The sequence below is a fragment of the Castanea sativa genome, chromosome 12, assembly GCF_040712315.1.
Source record: "Castanea sativa cultivar Marrone di Chiusa Pesio chromosome 12, ASM4071231v1".
NCBI lineage: Eukaryota > Viridiplantae > Streptophyta > Magnoliopsida > Fagales > Fagaceae > Castanea > Castanea sativa.
Genome location: NC_134024.1, coordinates 49080115 through 49106001, shown reverse-complemented (window position 1 = coordinate 49106001; position 25887 = coordinate 49080115). Strand labels below are relative to the sequence as shown.

The 25887-nt window shown below is 34.2% G+C and overlaps 1 protein-coding gene and 1 pseudogene across 1 annotated transcript in view; one reads left to right on the top strand and one right to left on the bottom strand.

Annotated features, from left to right (window-relative positions):
- Positions 1–25887, top strand: part of LOC142619480 (uncharacterized) — a 68138-nt gene that overhangs the window by 14992 nt on the left and 27259 nt on the right. The gene's annotated exons all lie outside the window — the stretch shown is intronic.
- On the bottom strand, positions 3587–25156 carry LOC142619477 (receptor-like protein EIX1; annotated as a pseudogene).

Sequence of the window (25887 nt, the reverse complement as noted above, 5' to 3'; positions counted from 1 at the left end):
ACACTTTTCACCCACACGTATATCAAAAACATCCAAACAACATTACTTAAACTAACCAATTAAATAGGCCCTGAAAATTGTGAGCTCCAAAAAAATAACACGTTTGATAAGGGATTTTATTAGGAGTATTTGAGTTATGTTTATTATTTTAGGGTGTATAAATACTGAATTTAGAAAACTCTTTTTACTAGTTTTCAGTTTTTAGATAAGATTACTCAATGACACTTTTGTAAATATTTAGAAAAGTGTGAGACCCACTTGATCAGATTTAACATAACTACCCCTCTCTCTCTCTCAGTCTCTCACCTCATCTTTTATTTATTTATTATTCTTTCTCTCTTTTCCTCCATTGTCTCTCACATGTACTCCTCTAATAAATATTAATAAAATAAATGTACTTGTTAGAAAATTACCACTTTTTTTAAAAAAAAATGCATACGTATACCAAACACATATTTTTTTTACATTTTTATATATGTTACTTGAAACATGGTATCAAACACATTTTTTACGTTATAAGTCCTTAAATATGTTTTTTCATAACACTTTTGAAACCACAGTTTTAACATCAATTTAAACAACAATACTTAAAACCTACTACCAAAATAATTCCAAAAATCTCTATTTTATTCTATTTTTAATTCTCTCTAATTTAGGGCTGTAAATGAGGAATATTTGGCGTTTAGCTTGATTTTGCAAACAATTTTGTTAGTTGTCAAATTTTCCAAACATATTTGTTAAGTAATATTTTGAATCTTTGAGATCAAAATCGCATAAGGAACTTAAGACTCGAGTTCCTTCAAAGAAAACTAAGAGAAAAACTCAAGCTTACCACTAATCTTCTTCTTCTCTCCAGATCTAATCTTTCTTCTTCTCATTAAATTAAGCCTAAATTGGGCATTAGAGGTTGAAGCTGTTCCTCTTTAAATCTGTAGATCTAATCCTTTGGTGCTTCTCTGTAGGTGTTCTCTCTCTCTCTCTCTTCTTCTTTACTTGCCTTTCTTCTTCTCTGCTCTCTAATTCTCTTTATTCTTCTTTGCTAGGCCTGCCATGTTGTTGTTTATATAGGACTCGAGTCTTCAAGACTTAAGATATATGTTTGGCTTTCTTGTCAACTAAGAGCATCCCCAATGAGGTTGCTAAATTGACAAAAAGTCAATTTAGCAGCCAATTCTCCAAAATTGTGGCTACAGCAAAGCAGCTAAACTTATAAAAATTTAACTTTGAACTACCATGGGCTGCTATTTATAGTAGCCCACTGTAGCTCAAAACTCAAAACAAAAAACAAAAAACAAAAAAATTTAATGTAAAGTGTTAAAAAAAGTATTTTAATGTATTGATGGTTGTGTTGTTAGTTATTGTATTAGATATATTATTTGATTGTTTATTTATATTATTTTAATGTGTTGAATGTTAATATAAAACTTTTGTTGTAGGGTGTATTATAAAATAGGTTGTTAAAATAGATAAAGTAGTGTTTTGAGTTACTAAAGCTAAATTTTTTAAATGCTTTACTGTGAATGCTCTAACGAAATTATTGGTAAAATTAGTCTAAATATCAAAAAAATCCTTGTATCCTTGTAAATATTAAAAATTCAAACTAGTTCATTTTATTTTTTATTTTTAACACAAACTAAGTTTAAGCTCATCACCTAACAAGATTTTACGTTCAAGATTGTTCACAAACTACTTGATTAACTTATTATTTTCTAAATATATATTGTGAAACCGTGAATAATTTTTTTTTACTATGAATAGACTATTTATATCATTAATAAGCTACAAATAATAATTTAATATTATATGAACTATAAAGACTGAACTTTGAACCACAATCCACCAAAAACAATGAATGATAGCCCAAAGAGCCTAAAACAATATATTTGTTAGAGAGTGGGTTTATTAGGAAGGCAACTTAGCAAATTAAATAAGGATTGTAGATAATAGGGTTCATGTTAATAAGACTAGAGAAATTACACTTCTCGTTCAAGTCCAAGGATCAGGTGTTCCTATAATAACTCAAGTATATCTGAATACAATTAGTTTTTCTTTCTTTTTCTTTTCTATCCAAATTACCTCCCCCATTTTTTATTGGGGTCTTTTTCTTATATAGTCCTTCCATCCTTCATCCCAACCTTCCACTTGTTGATTTTATAGGTGATCTCTTAGATGCTTGTCCCATCAAAAACCTCCTGAAAGCTTTGTGAATAGATGTAAACTGAGATATCACTGTTCATGTGTCATTTCCACATAAAATGCGCCCAGTTGGTTAGATGTAGAGCATTTAATTTGATAGTAGCAGCCTTTTTTCCAGATATTTCTTCCTTTATTGTTGGCTTCCTTCCCTGAAGCTTATCCTCCAAAGAATAATTACCTTTTGTACAGCATTCCCAAGGTGGCCGGGTTCCAACCTTCCACAATGCTTCCCCAAGGAGCTTGGCTCCTCGAGAGCTACCACTAGTTCGTTATTATCTACCCTTGTCCTCGGCTCGTTGACCCCAAAACTTAATAAACCTTATGACCATCCTCGAGTTTCTATGTATCTTCGGGCATGGTCACGCTCCAACTCACTTACTCGGCCTACTTATCCTCACATGAACTTATTGACAATCTTATACAATACAATTTCAAGTCTATATGAGCATATTTTTAGACAATTATACATATAAAAAATGTAATATTATATATAGTTAAATTGAGTCATTATGTTCACGAACACATTATTATTTTTGAACTTTACTTATTTAATAATTAAGTCTAAAATTAATACCTGAACTTGGCTTTTTTTCTAAACAAACGAACACAGAAAAGCTTTTTCCGAACTAAACTCGAACTGTTCATAAATAGTTTGGTTCATTTCCAACCCTACCCTCCATTAAAGTTAAGGGCATATTGTTTCTCTTCTTATTATCAAGAAAAGTGGAAAAGAAGCGTGTACAAAACATCAAGCGATAGAGTTTTTTGAATTGTTAGAGATATAGACCGGAATGAGAGAAAAGAAAGCAATTGAAGGATAAGGTTATGTTTAGTAAATATTTTTAATTGTTGTTTTCAAAAACTTATTTTTAAGAATAAAAAAAAACAATTTTCTTGTGTTTTCAAAATCAAAAGGTTCAAAAACAAATCACACTACACAGTTTTCTAACTATAAAATAAATAATAAACAATAAAATTTTGGCAACTATGGTTGTACTTGCTCATTAATTTTTTTTCAAAATAAAAAGTAATGACAATAACCATAGCTTATTTAATCGATTGTTTTTGGCAGGACAATGGTTGCGAGCAATTAGCAACTGTTATGATGCTCAGTGTCTTATTCAATTTGGTGGAGTATTGGTGTGAAGTTATTATATTCATGAACACCCTATGAAGCAAATTTTTGTCACCCTGACATTTTACTGAATTCCCTGGAAATTTTACGCACTACTTTAATAAATTAAATTATGATAAATACATAACACATTAGAGATAGATTTAGCAACTTTTGAAAAACCCTTTTTTTTTTTTAGAGTGAAAAAAACTTTAATTCACAACAGAGAAACATTTACATCAAAGAATAAAGCCTCTAACTCTAAGGCAGGAAGAGGATCTTCAATCTACATTACATTATCAGATAAAGATTTAACAAACTTAGCTAAAGAGTGCACCACTGAATTGCAAGATCTCCTAACATATGAGAAAGAGCCTTTGCAAAGACCAGCCACCATCTTTATTTCTTGCAAAATATGCCCAAGTCGTGAATAGTCCATATTTGGTAGAAAGAGTTTTGCTCATAACATTAGTACTATCCCCTCAATGATGAGATCATGGAATCCAACTTCAATTGGCGTTAAAATCATTAGCTTTTTATCCATAAAAATATGGGATTCTTTTTAAATCTTGTTTGTGTGTGAAGACAATAAATTCAAACATTCCTACTAGTTACCATTTCTAATCTTCAATCAAAAGTTTCTTTAGCTTTGGCATTTTTATGCCTTTTCCGGGCCCTTTTCCATGAAAAAAGAGAAAAGAAATATAGGTGAACTACTAGGACATTGATAATCCAGTTATGTATGAAATACAAAAACTCAGCCAAAAATAGCAGAAGACAAGTAAAACCAACCAACAAATTATATGCGTCATAGGAAGCAAACCTTGTACAACATACTCCAAATAGCAAGAAAGCAGAAGCATGGTAGCCATGCACATGACCTCAACTTTAAATTTATTGTTCTTTTTAAACATACAATTTTAAGTGCTTACACAAGTTCCAAACATTTTTTTCAACTAATTACACATCCTTTGATAGTGATTCTTCGCAACATAAGTGGTACAAAAATACAACAAAACCTTAATCCCAAAACTTCGGAGTTGGTTATAAATCTTAACAATAATCGCACTTTTCTACCAAAAAACAAAAAGAAAACATTTGCTCCTAACACTGATAGTACATCCCATTGACATATGATAATGAAAATAATAGATGAGTAATATGACTTTCCTTTTTTCTTGGAGTTTTAGCACACTAATTTACAATGTGCAGACATCACAAGATTAGAACATGCAATATGAATAAAATGAAACAAGCATGACTTACCATGCAGCCACTGTAATGCTAAAGAAGTAGTGAGACTTGTAAATGTATAGAGGATCTCACCTATAGGAAATCATATGCTAAAATTATTAAAATAAAGTATTAACCTTCTCTTTTGAGGGAAAAGAATGAAAAGAACTATATCAACCATGTAAATTTTTTGAGGAGCTTGCTCTCTCACTGATGGGGAGAAATGTTATAGGGTAAATTTGAGGTCCCAAATGGAGCATCATCTTCTTTCTTTGGAAGAAATTTCCTAGAGACAAAAATTTAGGATGTTATGTATTAAGGAAGGGGATAATAAGACCAAGTTCTTCCGCAAGATGGCAAACTCTCAAAGAAGGTATAATCATCTGAGGATCTTGGAGGTGGATAGGGTGGTTTTTGAGGAGGAATCCGAGGTAACTGTTCAGGCAGTACAATTTTATAAAAATTTGTATCAAGAATCTGAGGGGTGGAAGCGTTTTGTGGAGGGTTTGGAGTTTGATTGTATTGGGGATATGGAGAGTTTGGCTTGAAAGGAAGTTTGAGAGAGAGGAGATTTTTTAGGTTGTAAGAGACTTGGAAGGGGACAAAGCTCCAGCTCCAGATGGTTACTATGGCTTTTTATCATCATTGTAAGAAAGTAGTGGAGAAAGACGTCTTAGCGGTCTTTGAAGAATTTGGTCAACATTGTAAGTTTGAAAAATCTCTTAATGCTACTTTTATCGCTTTAATTCCAAAAAAGAACGATGCCTCTAATATTAGAGATTTTAGGCTTATTAGCTTGGTCGGGAGTGTGTATAATATATTGGCTATGGTTTTGGCAAATCGATTGAAAATGGTTTTAGATCAGTTGAATTCTGAGACTTGGAATAGCTTTGTGGGTGGAAGACAAATCCTTGATTTGGTTCTTATTGCGAGTGAATGTGTTGAAAGCCGAAGAGTCGGGTTCCTGGGGTTATATGTAAACTTGACGTTAGGAAAGCCTACGATCATGTGAATTGGGAGGCTCTTCTAGATTTGTTGGAGATAATGGGCTTTGGGGTGAAGTGGTGTAAGTGGATTCGCACTTGTATATCCATGGTTCAATTCTCTGTTTTGATTAATGAGTCTCTAGCTAATTTTTTTTGTAGTTCAAGCGGTTTAAGACAAGGGGATCCGCTATCTCCTATGTTTTTTATTATGATGGAGGTTTTCATTAGGATGTTGAGAAAAGTGGAAGGAGCTGGCTTAATCCGTGGTTTTAAAGCTGAGGGTAGGAGGGGTGGTAGGAAATGTGTTCAAATCTATTGTTTGCAGATGATACTATTATGTTTTGTTATGCAGATGCGGAGCAAATTCTTCATATTCGGTTGTTGTTACTTTGTTTTCAGGCTATGACAAGTTTGAAGGTCAACATGCAGAAGAGTGAAATGGTTCCAATAGGGGAGGTAGACGATGTGCATGCTTTGGCAGAAATTTTGGGCTACAGAGTTGGAATTTTGCCTACGTCTTATCTTGGCATGTCGTTGGAGGCTTCTCATAAATCTCCTTCAATTTGGAATCCTATTCAAGGGACAACAACAGTTGTCCCTCCCCTACTAAGCGGCCAATTAAGTATCATCATACTGAACAAAGGGGAAAGGTGCCATTGGAAGGTGATTTCCACACCATAACATTGCAAAAGAAAATCCAACAAGCTGTTCAACTTAGAAGTAAAGATACAGGAAATGTCACCACACCCTTCACGTATCCATTCACATAAAACCACACGAGACATCCTATTAGGACTAATACACCAACCCCATCATGCGTCCCGTCTTTCTCTCATGCCACATGCCTTCAAAACCTATCCCATTCCACCACATATTCCACATAATGTATCCACATAATGTATCCAAGACATGAAGTATGTCAGGCAAACCTAGCAGGAACACTTGACACTACTAATTATGGTGAAAATGAACCCAAAGGTAAGCCAAGGTAAATCATCAGGCAAGAGCCTACATTGCAATCCAACTCAATAGACAAAATTTCTTCACTAGCAAACTCCTTGACTAGAATTAGCCAATCTTTGTACAAAAGAAATTTTCAAATCTAACACCACAAAGAGATACATTGAAATGCATTGAAGGAACCTTAACTGCTTCTATACCTCAACCACTCTAGAATTCATCTACTTAATTCCTTCATCACCGAGTCCAAATCTTTTGTCTTACTTTTCCTGCTCCACTCTATACTCCACCAATAAAAACTTGCCACGTGTTCACCTAATTAATTAAATACTACTATTAATCAATAACGGTAGTATTAATAAGTCAATAATAATAGTATTTAATTACTTAAGTGAACACGTGGCAAGTTTTTATTGGTGGAGTATAGAGTGGAGTATAGATTTGGGCTCTTCATCACCGCATTAAATAGCAAAGAAGGAAGCACATAACCCTGCCTAAGCCCACATGTAATATCAAAAAATCTTACTGATAGAAACATTCACAAAATGTAAGTGGGGAAATTCGTTGGGTTCCCTTTTAATTAAAGTAGGAAACTTCTTGAGCACATAATAAGATCTCAGATTCTTAAGTAAAATTTTCAAATCTACTAAAGGCCAATGGTTTCAGTGGCTGAGTAGCATCATAGTTATAGGAGGTCAAGGGATCAAATCCTATGAAATGGTTGGGGCATTTATTGGGGAGGACAGTGCCTCATTTATAGATTATTTTGACCAACATCCACCCACCTCAACCCCACCCAACCAACGAACATAATTTTCTGTAACAAGCTACAGAATTAAAGACTTCCTGGCAACCAAAGGCAAAGCAAACCTATTTAAAAAGTCCTAAAGCTATAAAAGAAATGTCTGGCATGCCACCAATGAAAGTAAATGCTAAAACTTGATCAAACTAAAAATTACATGTTGCCTCACAACAACCAGGCATTTAATTTTATAAGAAAAAAACACCTGGAGTATGTGTTATGTTTAAAACTCCTACATATCCAACAACCAATATTGGGCAGCCATCATCAGTCATTGGAAAATAGGAATTTGAATCATATTTCAGCACGGTTTTCTTTCTACAGGCATTGGCAACAATGCTAGTTACATTTGAGCAATATTTTGCAAAGTGCAAACCTTGCTTGATTCTGTCCTGAATACATGTGTTGAAGCTCTCTTTAGAAGTTGCCCAACATATCATTTTATTAAACGCTTTAAAACCATGCTTTGTGATTTAAAAGTACACATATACTCTAGACACGGATCTAGCAAAGGTGATACAGAACCTAAATTTAAAAAGCCAAACATCTAAAATAGCATGATGAATTGACAAGTCAAATATGAAACTTATACCTTACAATGAAAATCAATATGAATGTGAGCTTCATCTGAACATACTTGGGATTTAAGTGCCATTAGAATAGCTTGCTGCTTAGCATTCTCAACTTGGGCCTGTACCCATTGTCTTTCACTTGTTCCAAACCTATCACAACATTGAACAGCCAGTAAACTTTCTGACTTTAAGATGAGGGAAGCATAAGAAGAAGAATAAGAAAAAAGATTAGGAAACCAGAAGGTGGAAAACTTAAGCCTCACAATTCAGAAACATTGTAGTTATTTAGAGCCAAATAACAAGGAACCAAAACTTCATGCAACATGGAAAGAACTAAAAACAAGAAAATCACTTAGGAGACAGCACCTAGGGTTACTTCTAGTCAGCACTCAGCACCAATCAGGAAGAGAGAGAGAAAAAAAAAAAAAACCCTTCATGAGTTAGCACCTAGGCCTTTTGGGGTGTAAGCATAGATGTGGCTAGCGCTTTCATCGAGCCGTTACACAATTGTATTTTTATTATTGGTTGAATTTTTACAATGGCTTGATACTAACTCCAACCAGCACTAGGTGTTTTTTTATAGGTTTTTTCTTTCTTTCAATTGATGTTTCTGGCAATGGTTGTAAGTAAATCGCTCCATTTAACTTCAACACCACAACCCTATGATGACTGATAATATATGTAACATCTATAGTATATCTTCCAATATTACATATCTTTATATGAGATATGAGATATGGCTCAACCCATTGATCCACTTTCCCTTTGCAGTTCTGGAAGAGTACTTGAATGAGCTTTGGAGCTGGCTCGATATCACTGTCCTCCATATTTTTATCCGCCATGATCAGCATAAATGAAACAACACACAGACCTTATCTACCAAGTGGGGAGGAAAGGAGTTGTGGGGGGTAAAAGGACTCAAATCGGCATATGGGCCTTTGGACTGTAGCATGGAGGGCCGACCTGCTCCATAATTAAACTCTACGAATTGGCCCATACGCCGAGGATCCGAGGGTACAGCCGAGGGCGAGCTTCTCTTCGGACAGATCCAAGAGAACTCAAAACTTCATTATGAAGGTCAAGGCATAACTCTGGAAAAACTAATGGTTAAAAGGGGATACCCTAAACCTTCTAGATGCATCAGTGTTAAAGAAAATATCAAGTACAAAGGCTGCCACCTCCGCATTAAAGGCTCTGCACCTACCTCCCTGGCCGCATTAATGGGGAAGTGACCCCTGAACAGTAGGGCTGAAACTTCTAGTCAGGGTCCCAAAAGGCATTAGAAAAAGGGGTATTTAAGGGGGAGGAAGGCAAAAGAGAGGGGGGCTCTCTCTCTCTCTCTCTCTCGCTCACTCTCTCTCTCTAAAGAAAAAGAAAAGAAATTAAGGATTGTAACCTGTAAGAAAGAAAGAGAAATAGTACAGAGTTGGTCCTCGGCTTACATCCGAGGAGGCCTATTTGCAATTAACAATTGTTATTCACAAGTGTTTGTAACTCTCAGGCTGTTGTCAAGTTCTCAGTACCTCTAACCTAAATTTCAAGCCCACACTCTACAAATTTTATTGTTTAAGGCTCATTGGGCCTGAGCCCATAATCTTCTTTGGGTCCAAGTGCAATTGTGCACTTACAGGAGTAAAAAGGTAATTTAAAAGAATCAGTTCCACAAAAAATCATTTAGCCTTTTTCATTTACTTTCAAATGCTTTAACTGAACAGCTAGTAGTCAAAACAAAATTTATTAATTAAAAAGGAACTCATAGATGAAATCATACTCCAAAGGCTTTGCTAGTAGTCTGGCTCTTTACAAGTGAGGAAATGTGCAATTCTCCTGGATACATAATTATCCAAAAGAACCAGAATAGGGGTGTACATGAGTTGGGTTGGGTCAGGTTGAGGGAATTTTTTGACCCAACCTACCATGGTAGGTAAAAAAAAAAATCAAACCAACCCAACCCATCACATATGTCCAACCCAACCCATATGGATCGGGTTGGGTCGGGTTGAACCCATGGGTTGGACATTTTTTATTTATTATTATTAAATTGAACCCATATATTTTTTTATTAATTATATAATATATTTAAATATATATTAAAGAAAGTAATAGGATTTTATATTATATATATTTGTAGGAATTGATGAAGTGCTTTAGGTTTTAATTTAAAAAATATATTTATTAAATATATAATATATTTTAAATATATATTAAACTATAGGTGGGTCGGGTCAGGTTTGGCGGATTTGTAATTTTATGACCCAAATCCAACCCGACCCGCTACAAAAAAATTTTATAACACAACCTACCAAGCCCTAAAAACTGACCCAACCCGGCGGGTTGGGTCGGGTCAAGTTCGGCGGGTCGGTGAGTTTTCTACACACCCCTAAACCAGAATATCGAAATAAAAATAGATCTAAAGAGAATCAAAGTATGGGGAAAGTACATGACAAGCACTATAAAACAGGTTCTTCACGTGAAGCTTGTTAACAAAACATACTGGATATTAATTATTGGAGGATATCTTGCACCTTAAATGATTACTGTGTTTAAAACTAACTTACATGCCCAAGTTTAAACAATATGGTGCAACTTAATACTTCCTCTGTCCTAGATTATTGGCCCCCCCATTTTCAGATGCCACAAAATGGATGCCCCCATTTAAAAAGTGAACCGAAGGTAAATTTAGAAATGCTCTAAAACAATAAGTCCTTAAATTTTCAAGGGGTAGTTAGGTGGTTTTGATACAAGGCCTTTAAAAACTAAAAAAAATTATATTCCCCAAAAGTGATTAACAATGTGGATTGTTGAACAGAGAGAGTAATTGATAGACATTATATCATGAATTTTTATTAACAGGTTTCATCAGTCTTATGTCATGCAGTGAAGAAAATCATACTTGGAAAGTAGTCGATAGCAAAGTCTGCCAATACTTCCATCATCAATGGCCACAGACTCCACATGTCCATAGATATTGTCGGAGAAAAGAAAGTCATATATGACAATTTCCAAAACTTCTACAAAAACTTCTGCACAGATATATCAGGAAAGTGTACTTGAGTGTTAAATTCAACAATGAACTTTAAAATTAAAATTAAAATTAAAATTTTTTTTATTTTTTTTTAAGGCAACTATCTCGTGACTCACAGATAGATCAAAGATTTCACTCTAAAAGTCTATGATACCAGTAACTAATTAAAACAATAAAAGCATTAAACAAGTAAATTTTGCATCCTCTTTTGAGTTTCAATGAGCACAAAAGCCTCAAAATAGGAGAACTGCATATGCTGCTAAGAGCCTCAGAAGAACCATATATGTGCTGCTCATGCAACTCCACAATAGGCCACTTGAAGTGACAAAAATGGCAGAACATAGTGCACTGCATTGTAAATGCTTTATAACAACAATATTATTATTATGAATGATTATTATTATATATGCTTCGGTAATGGCTGATGCACCATAAAACAAGAGATTTAGCTGCTGTTTAAGGTTCATATTGTGTGGGACCCTGATTATTTAAAATCTAGCAGATAAACCAAAAGGGCAGGCATACCAAATTATGTAGACTCAAGCTCAGGAAGAACTACCGGTGACTTGGCTGGAAAGCAAACATAACAACTCAAAGAGGAAGGAGACCTCCAAAAAGTAAACCTTGAATCTTCAAGGACTTTCACTGCCAAAACTATGTTAACATTCTGCTAAGTACTTCAGCCACAACGTCGTTGCAGAAAAATAAACATTACCAAAGAGTAAAAATGATCTAAACCTCATTGAATTTAAATTCCATATGATACATCCAATTCTTTATTCTATCCATCTCAATAGCAAACCCTTTGTAGTTGGCATAAAGAATTATTTAAGTCTAGGTGTAACAACGCTCTTGGCTTGGAAGTGTAGTGTAAGATGAACTGGTCCTCTATGAGCCTTACAAAGCTATGATCGTATCATTCTTAAAAAAAAAAAAAAAAAATTTATAAAACACTAATCGATATTCACAAGTTCAAATAAACACAACTAAACAACTGATGCTACTGATGAGTAGATTGATTAAACCACAAAACACATAAAATAAAGGCTAAAATGCAAAACTGTCCCTCTAAGTTTTTTCAGATTTCATTTCAGTCCTCTAACTTTCAAGTTTATTCAATTAAGACTTTTCCATCAACTTTTATTATATGTTGTAATTAATTTTTCAATTTTATAAATTTTTCTTCAAATTTTTTAAATTAAAAAAATTCAATTAATGATTGAAAAATATTTTCCAGTTTTTTTTTTCAAAAAATTTTAACAAAACTTAATAGAAATGCCTTAATTGAATCAGTCTAAAACTTACAGGACTGAAATGAACGAACGCAAAGTTAAAGGACTGAAATGAAATTTGAAAAAAGTTAGATCCATGACGATTTTATCTCATTTTTTTGAATAACGCAGGGAACCCTTTCTAAAGAAGAACCCTTTCAACTTGCCTCTAGTTAGTAAAATCTATGGGCAACTAACTCCAGCTGCCAGGTATCTCCTAACGAGCTATGACAATTTTATCTTGAAAAAAAGAAAAAGAAAAAAGTAAAATCACCTCATGCTTAGGTACTAAAGAATAAGGTTGATAACTCTGTCAGGTAAATAGCCAACAACACGAATCACAGTAAGCAAATTTATGTGACACTCCAAGATCTTTCCAGCATATTTCTAATGAAACATTTGAGCAAAAGCTTTGTTTTCTAGGTTTTGAAGGTTCAAATCTACAAACCTGAGTAAAATAAGACTTTAAATGGCAATGAAAAGTCAAAATGCCTCCTGCTGCAAGCCTCATACTTATTTTAATATGTTTCAAATATAGGAAGTTACCAAGTGTACAGCCTATTTAAAATGTGAATCGTCCATTTCTTGACCTTCCACCATCCCCATGATTTCCTAAGCTCGGGATCAGCAGGCTACCCTTCCAAGGGAACGGAACTCCCCAATATATTTAAGAAAAGAATCATTCACGCATTGAACACGTTTGGATCAAATAGCTGCTTTGGAATCTCCAACTGAAAAGAACAAACAACAAACCCAAATGATATATAAAAGTCATCTTCTGAATAAAGAAATCAGCCATTCTCAATTTGGACATGAAAAAGGATGAAATAAGGTAAAAACTTCCTCTTCTCCAAGACTTTTCCAAAACAAAAACAAACAAACAAACAAAAAGGTGAACCGAAGCTCTCTTCAGCTTTTTCTATTTCTCTTTTCTGTTAATTTGCTCTTACTTTGACAGTAATTTGAGCAGCAGAGGATTATTTGGAATTTTAAGTGATGTTAAGGTGCTGATTGCTCAATTTTAAGTGATGTTACTTGGACAATAATTCAGGATAGATATTTGCAATTTATCCAAAATGAATTTAAGCATAACATGAAATGAGAACAATGATAACCTATTAAAATACCACCTAGAATGAAAACCCATGTATAAATTTAGGCCGCAAATCTCTCCATCTAAGAACGAACATATATGGATGACCAAATATTTTACAAATAAGCTGGATCAAATCTGCAACATGCAATGGCGGGTTGACAATCTGGACAAGCCTGTTATGAACAGATGAGGGAATGTCTCCTCAACAATGTGATAAACCGGTGATCTCTTCTCATCAAATTTGAAGCTACGAATATAAAAGAATAGAATACATTTCAACAAACAAAGTAAGACATCTTGCAAACAAGGGAAAAGATTCTACGTGAAAAATATTTATTTTGCGATAAGAGTACCTCATCAATTGGAAATGTATCAGTAAAAAATAGCATCGCTGAAGGCATCGGTACACAAAAAAACATTGGATGAGATGGTAAAGTTATGGTTCCTTCCCAGATTTTCAAAGTTCGAGTGTACTGATCGCATGCCTCACACCACCCAAGTAGTGTCAATGCGTTCACTAGTAAAAGAAGCTTTTCTTTCTTTTTGGTAAGCTAAAAAATTTTTGGTAAGCAAGCAACTGATCAAAACCAGTTTTGGCAGTTGAACCTCTAGTCCTTTGATTTTCACCAATTTCGATAAGAAATTCCGTTTGTGGTGTGGACTAATATAGATCCTTGTTCATATTTGAATTGATAAGACCGGCAGGTCTAACACAGTTATTAGAACAATGAGAATTTCCTTTCAAGTGATATTCAATATAAATCAAGACCTCAAAGGTATACATGACAACCAGCTGTTAGGAAATAAAATACTAAACCTTGAGTATTATTCTCTTTTTTAAAGTTACAGAAGTGAAATGCAATTATGCAACATACCAGGGTTGGAAAATTGGCATACTGAAAAATCTTTCAAATCGATACATTCCATTAAAGCAGTAGCCTTCTCAATTTGATCATCAATTGCTTTTGGTGTAGCACCATTTGAATCTGAATAAAGCTGCAAGATGTCACCATATTTTTTACTAATATATTACTAAAAGTCAACTAACCAACTCAATTATTTCTCTTACCTCTTTAACATGTCTGATGTCTTCAGTGTGTGGAAGAAATATCATGTGCATTCCTGGCAGCTCAATCTGACCACCATGGCCGATAATCTCTTTCTGAGAATTTTCAAGGAAATTGGTAAGGCTAATAAAAATGTATAACTAACACAATTTCAAATTTAAAACAATAAACAAAGTTCAATTAGAATCCACTTGAAATTTGAAATCAACAAACTTTATTTTGTAATTTGAACTAGTACTAGAGAAAAAAGATGACTAAAAACCAGAAACTGGTTTCCTACCGTATGAAAAGCAAACCCTTATTTTTTTTCAGATAAGCAATGAATAATTGTATTGATTATTTACAAAGGGTACAAATCAAGATATAGTTTGCTTGCTCTATAATCAACTATCCCCCATAAAACATCTCAAACATACAAAGAATCCAAAAACTCTACAATATTAGATGGTATAACTCATCTCTTAACAACTGATTCAATGGAATAAAAATCTCACAACCGATGACTCCTGACCCTCAAAAGGTCCAAATGAGACATAATTGTACTGAATTCCAATATCTTATATCTGAAAGAACTTGATCTCTTTCTCCAATATTGAAGTGACATGTGCACTGATTTAGGCATCATCCATCCAACATCAAATAGCACAAAGATGAAACCTACACTCCATGGCAATTCTACAATGAAATAGCAAAATATCCATATTATCACTGCTTTAATTACTCATACAATACTGATCTACAATAACCACTCCTTGCTTAACTAGATTATCCATCATGAGAATTTTCCCAAAGACACAATCCTCACAGAAGGTTAACTTTATTGGCACCTTTTCTTTCCATATAGCCTTCTAACAAATGAACTAGTGATCTCTCTAAAGACCTTTGATGCAGGAAAAATCCAAAATAGATACAACAACAAAATTGAAGAACCGAAAAATAAAACTAATATAGGAATCATCACCTAGGCTTTACTTAAAACAGGCACCAAGCAAGAAAGCAAAACCTAGGAATAAGAAACCTAATGTTGGCTGGAATTAACACCCGACCATTGAGAAAGTTTCAGTGGAAATTTTATTAATCAAGACTGTCTAACCGTCTGTTGGAGGTGACGGGTGAGGCACCCTCCCACCATAAATTTTATTAGTCAGCACTGGCATAGAAATATGATACATGTGCTAATTTTTTTAAATTGGGCTACAAGATACAAGCTAGTAATAAGTTTGATTGGCGGCCAAATCCGCGTGCTCAACAAAGAAATATCTCTTGTTTTTAATTTTAAATCTATTCTTGGTACAGGCTCACGACCTAATTGCAAGTAGAAGACATTTGACACTCTTAAATGACATCGCCAAGGACTACTCAGACCCGATTGCTATGAGTGAGAGTTTCTAGCCAACTAAGCAACTATATGACCCAAGCGGCTGTGACAAACTGAGGTGGCCTCCCCAACAATGGTGAGTAACAACTTCTATTCTATAACCCATTAGCAATTGAAAATGCAATTTTTAAGTTTTAACTATGCACTTTGTGAACATACGCTTTCTCAACTGATCCTTCATATCTTCCAATCTGAAATTGGAATATGGATGTTTTATGGGAAAATAATTTTTTTTGATAGTTACAATAATGGGGGAGGGGGATCAAAACCCTGGTTCTCCTAATAAAGGAGAGGAGGGTATGCCACTGAGCTACAAGGCTCTTGGCATAAAGTGGGAAAATACTTAAGGCTAGGAAAAGGAACTTGACAATATAAATTCCAGCATCAACATTGAACAGTCTAAAATCTTCAACACAACATAATAAAACCTGACCTGGAGATTATATCATTGTAGCATGCTGTGAAAATTTCATGTGAAGGAATAAATTCAAATGACAAAAAATCATGTTTCTATTACTGTACAAATATCAACCGCCATTAATACTTATCAAAATTTGATGATTAAACTGCATCACAAGGTACTGAAAACAGTGGAAGCATTGATATGTTTCAGGCATTCTTTTGATTATTTTTTAATCTTTTACACTGAAATTATGTTGCTAAGTGTTGTGTAAGGACTAAGGTATCATGCAATTTTATAATGATCTTGTACTATAGAGTGGATTACTAAAAGACTGATCACAACTTTAATACCAATGACTTTATTTGACCTTCCTATGCTCTTTTGCATTCAAAGTACATTGCACCATAGTAAAAAAAATTGATGTTCATTATTTTTTTTTTATCAACATATATGCTCAATTTCATCCAAGCTTTTAATATTATCTAAACTTTTATTGTTCATAGAAAGCCTTAAGCGTAATCTAAACTTGTCTGTTGCTTTCTTTGAGTCAAACCATTTTCTACTTAAAACCTTTAGGTTCTTACAGCTCTTGAAATATCATCAACTTCCCATAACAATGACTCTTTTCAAATTTCAAAAAGCCAAGACAGACTTCAAAAATTAAAACTTTTAAGTTATTTAAGCAATTTCAGGTGCATAATGCAACAATCAGTTCCCCCACTTCTAATATGATATGTGGTAATCCTGAAAATTGCACATAAGGAAGAGTGGTGATAATTACACACTATGTAAGGGACACACATATGAATTCGTGTTTTGAAAACACAATTTCGGTTAAAATTGTGAAATTGTGTTTTTACAATCGTGTTTTCAAAACACGATTTCAGAAGCTGTTCGTTGGTTAGTGTGTAACTAGCAGTATGCAACAATGATTAGCACATAAGTAATACCATAAAGAAAAACTAGAGGAAGGCATAATTCTCTCCACTAAAGGTAAAAATTGAGCGAGGTCATCCCCTTCCAATCCAATCCAATCCTGTAACAAATAAGGTTTGAAGTATTAAGCAATGTAACTAATCTAATCAGACAAGAAATTCACTCAATAAATCAAAATGAGCTATGTCCATACAGCAAAGAAAAGTGAAACATTGAACTCCTCATCAGGCTGACTCAAGGGAAGAAGTTCAATTGAGATGCCTAGATCTTGGGCGTCCTGTGGGGAGAGAGAAGAAGAAAGAATCAGTGACTTTCAAAAGATTAAAATCCCTTTAAGAAAACCGTTGAAGCAAGTGCAAAAAAGTACTTAAGCTCTATGCAATGTGGTTCATGTCATATCTATTTTTGTCGCTCTCTTGATATTCCCAAAAGGATCATCTTCATTTGCAAAAAGAAGTAACCGTTTATCAGCCGTCTTCGCATATTTGAGATAGGTTATCTGCCAAGTATTATCAAAACTCAAAGACTGGGGGCATAAGAAAAAAATTAAAATTTTTACTTGGCAAGCCCTAAGAAAATTCAATAGAAAAATGAACAGTAGTAACAAAGTGGAATTACCCTTTACGCAGAAGTGCTTGTGTATATTTACATGTGAAGGCACAAGGATAGGATACTGAAACCCTTTACGTACTCATACGAAATAGCAGAAATACCAATCCTTTAAACAACTGCCAACTGCAAACACTCAAGAAGATAAAGAATCCAATATATACAAAAAACATAATACACAATCAAATTAAATACCCTTGAGAGTTATTGATAACAACATATACAAATTGAGGTATTAGAATACATACCTTGGCCATCACTTGTTAACATTCTATGCATTATAGGGACCAATGTTGGTTCAACTTGGACAAAAAGGTGAGGAAGCCTGGTCACTGATTCAAGAATTGTGCTAATGGAGTTTTCCAAATTGTTGGGTGCCGATTCCTGACACGCATCAAGATGTCTAAGTCTCTATAAGTAATCAAAGTAGCTTGGAATGCCCATATCAGTAGTATTATTAATTCAATTAATTTAGTAGTTCTAGCTTCAGTTAAAAAGAATGAATCTTGCCACCCAACATTAATCTATATCCTCAACAGAATATGAAATTTCTAGTTGGAGCTTGACCCAACTTTCTTCTTACGATGTCACATCAGACTCCAATCCATCTATAGCAATCTTCTTGAATAGACAAAAGTCAAAAACAAGCCCATTTGAAGGATTTGTAAGAGCTTTGAAACTTGGAATGGATTGTTTTTCTTCCTCATTGCAGTTTACATTGGAACTTCTTTGCATAAGCTGGAATTGTAGGGTATTATAGAGAAAACTACAGCAAGAGAAGCATGTTCATAGCAGGAAACAACACAAGCTTATGGTTAAATATGTTTTTAGCCAAAACCAAACATCCATACTTATCTCATAAATAACGTTTTTGTCTTGTTCATTTTCTCTAGCAATTAACCAAGAAGATCATTTAAATATCACCTTAGAAAGAAGAGGACTACTGTTTATGATTTGATTTTCTCAACACATGAGAATTTTTTATGTTTTTTTTTTTTTGTTGTATGCTAGGGTCATGCTTCTCTGAAGACTTGTAAATAGGACCTTCATGTATACTATAAACTTTCTTGCAAGTGGGAGAAAGTATTTCACAGCATACCATTTAGCTTAAATTGCAAGTTGCAAGTTCCATGTTCATCTACAATATGTTTGAGAAATTGTCTACCTATATAGCAAACCAAAAACGTGCAAAATTGTTCCGAACAGTTTCAAATCCCCTTACAATACCTTTCACTATTGGTCCTCTAAAAGCATGACCAGAACTCTAAAAAACATGAACCATTCAGTTTTAAATATCCTAAAACTCAAGGAATGCTGAGATACGTTATTTAGGAAAAAGGTATGGTAAATTAACTATCAATTGGCAGACCTGGGTAAACAGTAGCATAGTACTAGACTTATACTGTATCACAATATTGTTTACATTTAATAAAAATTTATAGAAAAAATAAAAACTAGAAAAAACTTAAAATCAAGATCCAAGGTAGTTTTTATTTATTTCTTTAAGATTGTAGGAAAATTTTCTCCTATTTGGCAGGGGAGGAGAAGTAGACTTTTGAGAGCCACAATTTTGTAAACTGGGCTTCCTTCTTAGAAACTAGTTGGGACGTATCCAAATGATAGCCTTAGAATTTGTTAGAAACTAAATGTTTAGTTTGTCCAGTTATACACAATCATGTTGAGACTTTAGACATTAGAAAGTGATCGCTAGGAGATTCTAAAGAGATTTGCTAGGATAGCAGGATGAATATATCAACTTTTCTCTTTAGAGTAACAGAAACAGTAATAGGGCATCATTACAAGGAATAGTATACTACATTACTACATTTAACAAATCAGTTACTTTTATGAACTAAAATTTAATTTTACAATATTAATCTTCAGGGATTACATATGACACTACCAATTGGATTGCCATTGATGTTCATAGGAAGAAACACCATATTCAAATATGCTAATGGGGTGAATTAACTAATAATATAAGTATTAACCAGCAAAAAGATTATTTGGAAATCATCAAAATATTAACATGATCAAGACAGCATTTACTTACAATATTTGACATGGTCAAAATATTAACATTTACACAACGTATTAAGAATCTTACAACAAGACAACACTCTTAAGCTTGTACCCTATGTGATCTAGGAATTGAAAGTACATCATTCTCCATTGCTTATTCAATAGTAAAGGACCACATACACCCCAAAACCCAACCACCAAGCCGAGTGACATGCTCACATAGAACCAATCCACTTCAAGTCCACTAATATCTTTACTTCTTATGTTGGGTTTTACACCATTTGTAGTACAACTATTAGTAAGTGGTGGTCCACACAGTTTGTTTCCAGTAAAACTGGATGGATCAAGGCTTTGTAGTTGAGTGCTTAAAGGAATTTTCCAAGTCAAATTGTTGTTTGACAAGTTCAAACGATTTAAAAATGTCAAACTTGACATGCTTGAGGGAACTTGACCCGAAAGCTGGTTCAAAGAGAAATCAATAGATTCCAGTGATCTCATAGCACCTATATTCTCAGGAATACTTCTGATCAAGAGATTATATGACAAATTCAAATAATATAATCCTTGGAGACTAGTAACTTTGATGGGAATCTTTCCTGATAAACTATTCTTGGAAAAGTCTATACATTTTACCAATAGGAGAATGGTGCTATACTCAAAAAGGTTTCCCTTTATCACAAGCAATGCACTTTCAAGTGGGAGAGTTGCATCATAACCATCAAGAACAAAAGAACGATTAGAATTCAAGTGGTCATTTGAAATATTATTTGTGGCCATGGCACTAAAATTTTTAACACATCTAGGTATGCTTCCAGATAGCTTATTACGTAAAAGGTCCAATATTTGGAGTGAAGCTAGAGCACAGAGTTCTTTTGGTATGCGACCATGGAAATAGTTTGAGCGAAGGTTAAGAATCATCAAGCTTGTACATCTATTCCCAATCCAAGAAGGTATGTTTCCAGCAAACCTATTTTCAACAACATCAATAGTTACCAACTTTTCACAATTTCTCAATGATGTTGGTAACTTTCCGTAAAATTTGTTTTTGTATAGGTGCAAAGATATAAGATAAGTCAAAGATCCCATTGATGCTGGAATACTGCCACTGAAATTGTTGTTCTCCAAATTCAAGACCACCAAGTCGTTCCAATTCATCAAACAATCAGGTATTATTCCTGATAAAAGATTTTTTTCAAGATTGAGATGTACTATGGTTTTATGCTCATTCACTCTAAAACAAAAAAAAAAGTGAGAAATAGATCCACAAAATGAATTGTTAGAAAGATCTAGCTCATACACATTAGAGGATATACAAGGTAAAGGACCTTCAAAATGGTTTGAACTTAAATCAGTCATTGAAGCAGACAAAATCATGGGAATTTCTCCATGGATTAGATTGTGGGAGAGATCTAAAATTATGAACTGAGAAGACAAGTTCCAAAATGAAGGAGGAACCACATCTGAAATCCTTGTATCAGAAATGATTAACAACTACAGATGCCTTTGTGAACAAAGCCATGGGGGAAATTTTGGCCCTAAATTCCGTGATTGCAAGTTTAAAAACTCAAGCTAAAAAGGAGGAATTCAATTTTGACTTGCTTTTAGAGTCAGATGGCTTCTAGATGCAGAAAGTATCCTTAAACTGGTTAAATTGTAAAAATGAACTTCAGACACGACACCTTTCAACATATTAGAATAAATATATAAAGACTCAAGTTTGGAAAGCTGTCCAAAATTTTGAGGGAGGGTTCCTTCCAATTGATTATATGAAAGATCCAGGTATGTCAGAGATGAAAGATTTCCAAAAGAAACCGCAAGTGGACCTGAGATTGAATTATTCCCAAGATCCAAGTATGTCAGAGATGAGAGATTTCCAAAAGATACCGGACGTGGACCTGAGATTGAATTATTCCTAAGTTCTAGGTATGTCAGAGATGAGAGATTTCCAAAAGAAACCGGAAGTGGACCTGAGATTGAATTATTCCTAAGAACTAGTTTGACTAGATTTTTCAATTGTCCAAAATTTTGAGGGAGGGTTCCATTGATATGATTGTTTGAAAAATCCAGATATGTCAAAGATGGAAGATTTGCTAAAGACACTGGAATTGGACCCGAAATTGAATTATCCTGAAAAGAAAGTTGGATAAGATTTTTAAATACCCCAAGTTCATCCAACAAATGACCATGAAGTTGAGATTCACTTAAGTCTAAGATCTCTAGTCTATCTGAAAGACATCCTGATAAACTTTCTAAGATTTCAGATATCTCTTGACTCCATTTGTTGGATGACAATCTGATTTCCCTTAAGTTACAGAGATTACCCAACGATCTTGGCAACTTTCCTCCAAGTTCATTTCCTGACAAGTCAATACTAATGGCAGATGTTAGGTTTCCAATGGCACTAGAGATTGTACCCTACAAATTACTGGAGCCAAGGTTAAGAAACTCAAGACAACTAAAACTATACAACCAATTGGGAATTGAAGAGTTGAAATTGTTTCCAAATAGATCAAGAGAAACAAGAGATGAAAGGTTAACAGTGAGTGTCGGTGGAATGAAAGGAAGTTGGGACTCTGAAAAGCGCAACTCAAACCAGAAAGGGAGTGTGTTTGTGAGTTGTAGCCAATCAAAGGCTTTGCTAAGATTGACATAACTCATATAGAGATGTCGTAGCAAAGGAAGACCAGAAAGCCATTGAAGGTTATTCACATATAAATCACTAGGCCAATAACTTTGTTCGAGATTGAGATAGAGCAAATTGGAGAGATTTTCAAGTTGATGAGGTATGAGTCCCCCAAATCCCGAATTAGAGAGATTAAGAGATGTTAAACTCTTCATTGAATCGAGAAATGAGGGAATAGGAGAAGCAGAGAAATTATTGAAGCTGAGGTCAAAGTAATTCAAATGCTTCAAATCAAGCAGAGAAGGATTTAGCTTACCACCAAACATTGACCGCTCATAAGCTTCCTCATATTGTTCCAGAGTCATAGAACCATCCCAAACAGGAGGGAAGCTTCTGAGATGGAGTTGTTGGACGTGAGCAGTGAGATTGTGGTAGACAACACCAACCCATTGACAACAATCCCCATCAACAGTCCAAGAGGAGAGCCGTTTTGAATGATCAATAAGGTCTTGCTTGAAGATGAGAAGGGCGCGTCGCTTGGTATCGATGCAACGAACCTCAGAGTGAGTGTGTCCGGTGCAAAAAATGAAGAAATTAGGAAGAGGAATAATTAGAAAAGCAAGGAAAAGGTATCCTAAGGAACCCTCCATTATCAGATTATTATGAGAAGTAAGGGTTAATTGTGAAATGATAAAAATTAATGTCATGTGGCTTTTTCCGTTGTATGATTGTGTCTTACCTTCATATGGCTTTTTCCACCTAATGCCATGTGTCCTTTTTGCTTTTAACAAATTAATGCAATAATTTCATAATTAGTAGTCTAGCCAAAAAAAAAAAAAAAAAAACCATAGAGCATTCATACAAAGATCATTTCCCTGCAGATTAAGAAAATAAATCTCAAATATATTCTAAGCTGATGAATGAATACTCCAAATCCTTCAAAGGAGAGATCGAGACTTGTAAGTCTCTTCCAAGTAACCAAAATAGCTTGGAATACACTTACCGGTAGTGTTATTAAACTTAAGTATTTTAGTAGTTCTAGCTTAGAGAAATGAAGGATGAATCTTGCCACCCAATGTTAATCTATACCAGCAGACTTTGAAATTCCTTGGTGGAGTTGTACCCAACTTTCCACTTATTTTGTCACATTAGACTCCAGAAATTTTCTTGAACCAAGTCAACAGCCCATTTGAAGGATTTCAAGACCTTTATAGCTTAGAAGGGATGTTTTCTCTTTCGCATTGCTAGTTACATTGGAGCTCCTTCGCATAAGCTAGAATACTAAGTTATTAAAAAGAAAACAGTATTAAAAGGAAAACAAAAGCAAGAGAAGCAAAAGAAATTATGAAAGATATAGACATGATGAAGCAGTAATTAGGGAAGAATTTCAGTCAAAGGAAACTTAATATGTTCATAGCAGGCCACAAAACAAGCAGTTAGTTTTCACCAAAACTAGTCATTGATGCTTAGGTCACAAATAATGTTTATGCCTTGGTTCATTTCTCCAGTAATTAACCATGCTGATCATTTAAATATCACCTAAGAAGGAACTTCATACCACCAGCAGATAAACATCAGAATTTACATGTAGGCTAGGGTCATGATTCTCTAAAGACTTGTAAATAGGATCTTCAAAGTTCACTAACTACAAAGTTTCTTTCAGGTGGGATAAAGTATTCCATAGTACACTATTGAGCTCAACTTCCAAGCTGCAAGTTTCATGTTCTTTTTCATTGGTCCACAGTAGGTCGCAAGATAAGCTTTCATATTACGTAGGCCATCAACCCAAACAAATCATACTAGCTTTCAGCTGAGTGCTTCTTGGTCATGTCATCCTTCCTATAGATTTGAGATGCTTGTTCTGAATTCTGAATTAAGAAACACCATAACAGTAGCAAATAAATGTATAGGAACATGGAAACATGATATCAAATGTCATTTATACTGAGGTGCAGTAGCTTTTGTAAAAATAATGAAGGAAGCAACATTGCCTAACCAAGTGATGGGCTCACCATCACAGTCTTGATTAATTAAACACAACCTTTGATTCCCTAAACATTATCTTCTCAGCCAAACGAGAACATATTCATCATATAAAAAATAAAACAATATTCATTAACTAAGTATAACCTTCTGTTTCCTTAATAGCCATTTTTTTTAGATGAATGAGATTTATTCATCAGAAACAAATACATTGCAAACAAGACTAGTAAACTACCAAAGAACCAAAACAATACAAAGAGCCCTATCAACAATATAGGATTAAATACTATAGAGTGTAGATTACAGGTCAACATATCATCAAAAGCAAACAGTAGAAAGACAAATACAACGGTTAAGAATTAGAATCAAACACAGTCATAGGGATATTCCAAAAAGAACACAACCTTTGTTTCTGGCAGAATTCACAGAAACAAAGCCTTTGTTTCATGCTAGTCCATCTAACCTTTACGGCAATAATCTTGAACATAGTTTTTTCATCTTTAAGTTGTCCTCATGCCTTTTAGAGTTCTCTCCATCCAAGTGTGATATTAAGAGCAATCCAAGAAACTTCAAAAATGATAAAAACAAAGCTTTTCGGCCTTTTAGAACTCCTAATGCCCAACCTAACTATGCACAACAAGTATCAAGTCTTCTAGGAATGGAACAAAGCATATTAGTTAGAATAGCTGGAAAGCTTGAACTGCTAAACTGTTGGTGGAGTAAGTCTAATAGCATTCCGTGTTGTCCCTCACATTCAAATCCTCCTGATTTAGTAGTTCTAAATTAACATTTTCTGCTACATTTTGATCGATGTTTGCCTCAAAACACTTGCCCTGAATATGAACCAAAGCCGCAAATCCTGCTGGCTGCCAACTTTAGTTTCTTCCATTGTGTGAGGATGAGACCTTTGCATTCACAGTATTGACTGTCATTGCTGATCCAAGGTCCATATTTAAGCAACGGAGGACCAAGATGCCAACTATCCTGCCAAAGATAAGAACCATTCCCATCTTCATAATGATGTTTGAGAAATTGTCAACGAAATTGGGGCCTAAAAAAGTGTAAAACTTCCATATGGTCAGTCCCAAGTAAGAGTCCAGATCCCCTTACAATACAATTTTACTAATGCTCCCCTGCAAGCACAATCACGATCTTAAATGAATAACATTTCTCTATTAAAAAAAATGAACCATCCAGTTTTAGCAATAAACTTACTACTGTATAAAAATATTGTGTATGTATAATTAACATTTCAATTTTTTTTTTAGCTAAAAAATCAAGATCCAAGGTAATTTTTTCTTTATGAGATTATAGAAAATAGCTATTGAGAATATTCTCCTTAAATGTCAAAGGCTAGATTTGGCATCAGAGGAGAAGTAGACTGTAAATACCCACACATTTGCAATCTAGGCTTCCTTCTTAGTCACTGGTGGCAAAGAATTCACCAAATAGCCATGGAATTTGTTACAAAGAACACAATTAGTTTGCTTAGTTATGCAAAATCTTCTAGTCTTTCGTTGAAACTTTATAAGGAGATCACTGGTAGATTCTAAAGAGAACTAATAGGATAGCCGAATGAACACTTGGCTCATCATGGATTGCCTTTGAACT